Source organism: Ovis canadensis, chromosome 13 (assembly GCF_042477335.2).
Source record: "Ovis canadensis isolate MfBH-ARS-UI-01 breed Bighorn chromosome 13, ARS-UI_OviCan_v2, whole genome shotgun sequence".
Taxonomy (NCBI): domain Eukaryota; kingdom Metazoa; phylum Chordata; class Mammalia; order Artiodactyla; family Bovidae; genus Ovis; species Ovis canadensis.
The window spans coordinates 34,945,776-34,949,737 of record NC_091257.1 but is presented as its reverse complement, the minus strand read 5'-3'; positions in this window follow the sequence as shown (position 1 = coordinate 34,949,737).

The window sequence follows — 3,962 nt, the reverse complement described above, 5'->3', positions numbered from 1 at the left end:
GCCCATCGCCGGAAGCACGGCGCCGGACGTCGGCGCGCTTACGTCAGCACACGCCTTCGATGTGGCGTTTCCTCAAGTTTCACTTCCGGTGGGCGGGCTCCGAGCTACCGGAGGGGTGGAAAGCGGGGGAGTGTGTGGAAGTCGCGGAGTTTCCCGTGAAGAACGCTTCTTCCGGTATCTTCCTGGTTAGAAGCTGTTGCTGAGTTACCTTTCTTGAGTTTCTGTTGACTAGGAGGAGCCTTCCTGGTCCTTATCTTGGGTACAGACTACAGTTTCTCTGAGCAGCTGCCCTTTGCTGCACAAAAGGGAGGAGTGTTTCAACTGTCAAGTTTAGGCTGGTGGGCAAGCTTCGTTTCTGCAGTGATTCTTAATTCTGAATAGAATTGATTACGAAAGGATGCATGGAATGCCTGTAGCCACGGAGTTCGGCTGTGTGACTGATTGGTGCTCTATGTGCTCTCAGTCCTATTCCAGTCTTTGCTACCGCACAGAGCCCCGCCAGACTCCTCTGTCCACGGGATTTTCCCTTCCCGGCAAGAATACTGCAGTGGATTGCTATTTCCTTCTCCAGGGGATCTTACCGACCTAGGGATCCAGCCCTCCTCTCCTGCGTCTCCTAATTTGGCAGACCGATTCTTACCACTGGCATTCTTTACCTGGGAATCCCATGTGACTAGTTTCAGTTCAGTTCAGTTCAGTCGCTCAGTCGTGTGCGACTCTTTGCGACCCCATGAATCGCAGCAGGCCAGGCCTCCCTGTCCATCACCAACTCCCGGAGTTCACTCAGACTCACATCCATCGAGTCAGTGATGCCATCCAGCCATCTCATCCTCTGTCGTCCCCTTCTCCTCCTGCCCCCAATCCCTCCCAGCATCAGAGTCTTTTCCAATGAGTCAACTCTTCGCATGAGGTGGCCAAAGTGCTGGAGTTTCAGCTTTAGCATCATTCCTTCCAAAGAAATCCCAGGGTTGATCTTCAGAATGGACTGGTTGGATCTCCTTGCAGTCCAAGGGACCCTCAAGAGTCTTCTCCAACACCACAGAAGCATCAATTCTTCGGTGCTCAGACTTCTTCACAGTCCAACTCTCACATCCATACATGACCACAGGAAAAACCATAGCCTTGACTAGACGGACCTTAGTCGGCAAAGGAATGTCTCTACATTTGAATATGCTATCTAGGTTGGTCATAACTTTTCTTCCAAGGAGTAAGCGTCTTTGAATTTCATGCCTGCAGTCACCATCTGCAGTGATTTTGGAGCCCAAAAATATAAAGTTTGACAATCTACTGTTTCCCCATCTGTTTCCCATGAAGTGATGGGAACAGATGCCATGATCTTCATTTTCTGAATGATGAGCTTTAAGCCAACTTTTTCACTCTCTTCTTTCACTTTCATCAGGAGGCTTTTTAGTTCCTCTTCACTTTCTGCCATAAGGGTGGTGTCACCTGCATATCTGAGGTTATTGATATTTCTCCCAGCAATCTTGATTCCACCTTGTGTTTCTTCCAGTCCAGCGTTTCTCATGATGTACTCTGCATAGAAGTTAAATAAGCAGGGTGACAATATGCAGCCTTGACATACTCCTTTTCCTATTTGGAACCAGTCTGTTGTTCCATGTCCAGTTCTAACTGTTGCTTCCTGACCTGCATTCAGCTTTCTCAAGAGGCAGGTTAGGTGGTCTGGTATCCCCATCTCTCTCAGAATTTTCCACAGTTTACTGTGGAAACAGTCAAAGGCGTTGGCATAGTCAATAAAGCAGAAATAGATGTTTTTCTAGAACTCTCTTGCTTTTTCGATGATCCAGCGGATGTTGGCAATTTGATCTCTGGTTCCTCTGCGTTTTCTAAAACCAGCTTGAACATCAGGGAGTTCACGGTTCACGTATTGCTGAAGCCTGGCTTGGAGAATTTTGAGCATTACTTTACTAGCATGTGAGATGAGTGCAATTGTGTGGTAGTTTGAGCATTCTTTGGTATTGCCTTTCTTTCGGATTGGAATGAAAACTGACCTTTTCCAGTCCTGTGGCCACTGCTGAGTTTTCCAAACTTGCTGGCATATTGAGTGCAGCACTTTCACAGCATCATCTTTCAGGATTTGAAACAGCTCCACTGGAATTCCATCACCTCCGCTAGCTTTGTTCGTAGTGATGCTTTCTAAGGCCCACTTGACTTCACATTCCAGGATGTGTGGCTCTAGGTGAGTGATCACATCATCGTGATTATCTGGGTCGTGAAGATCTTTTTTGTACAGTTCTTCTGTGTATTCTTACCACCTCTTCTTAATATCTTCTGCTTCTGTTAGGTCCAGACCATTTCTGTCCTTTATCAAACCCATCTTTGCATGAAGTGTTCCCTTGGTATCTCTAATTTTCTTGAAGAGATCTCTAGTCTTTCCCATTCCGTTGTTTTCCTCTATTTCTTTGCATTGATCGCTGAGGAAGGCTTTCTTATCTCTCCTTGCTATTCTTTGGATAGCATTCTTCAGATGCTTCTATCTTTCCTTTTCTCCTTTGCTTTTCACCTCTCTTCTTTTCACAGCTATTTGTAAGGCCTTCCCAGACAGCCATTTTGCTTTTCTGCATTTCTTTTCCATGGGGATGGTCTTGATCCCTGTCTCCTGTACAATGTCATGAACCTTGTTCCATAGTTCATCAGGCACTCTGTCTATCAGATCTAGACCCTTAAATCTATTACTCACTTCCACTGTATAATCATAAGGGATTTGATTTCAGTCATACCTGAATGGTCTAGCAGTTTTCCCTACTTTCTTCAATTTCAGTCTGAATTTGGCAATAAGGAGTTCATGATCCGAGCCACAGTCAGCTCCCGGTCTTGTTTGTGTTGACTGTATAGAGTTTCTCCATCTTTGTCTGCAAAGAATATAATCAATCTGATTTCGGTGTTGACCATCTGGTGATGTCCATGTGTAGAGTCTTCTCTTGTGTTGTTGGAAGAGGGTGTTTGCTATGACCAGTGCATTTTCTTGGCAAAACTCTATTAGTCTTTGCCCTGCTTCATTCTGTATTCCAAGGCCAAATTTACCTGTTACTCTAGGTGTTTCTTGACTTCCTACTTTTGCATTCCAGTCACCTATAATGAAAAGGACATCTCTTTTGGGTGTTAGTTCTAAAAGATCTTGTAGGTCTTCATAAAACCGTTCAACTTCAGTTTCTTCAGCATTACTGGTTGGGGCATAGACTTGGATAACTGTGATATTGAATGATTTACCTTGGAGATGAACAGAGATCATTCTGTCATTTTTGAGATTGCGTCCAAGTACTGCATTTGTGACTAGTTTAAGGTCTCCCTATTTTCCAAAGTATTAGGTGTTTTCGAGGATCTCCAGCCCACAAAACAAAAAAGCGTATTTTGTGAGGTGTTGATTGGAAATCAGTTCCTTTAGTTAAAATGAATCCTAGGAATGGTTCCTCCCAGTTTAAAAAAACAAGGAATAGCTACAAAGTGCAAAACAGAAACTGAAATTTCAAGGAAAAATCTTGAACAACTAGGGATTATAAAAATGTTTATCTAATGCTCTTTAATAAGAACTATTGTAAACTGACTTAAGAAAAGACTTGAAAGAAGTGTTGGCTGCACTTGGAATTGAATTAAATTTATTATTCAGTTAACTAAGAAGTCCACATATGTATAAGCCAATTTTCTACATACTTGTTTCATTTCCTGCCCCCCCCCCCCACGCCCACCCGTGGTTCAGTTCAGTTCAGTCTCTCAGTGTGTCCGACTCTTTAGGTTTTAACAAATATGAACACTTCACAGATTGGGATGAAATGTAACAAATATCCATGACACCTAAGGGAGAGAAATCAAAGACTATGGATTTATGTGGTAGATTTTAACCTCAGCATCAGGGGCCTTTTGAAACAAACTATTTTATTACTTGTACAAGTGTATTTCTTATTATGTGCTTCCAGTGTTATGGTTCAAAGACCCTTTAAGACTTA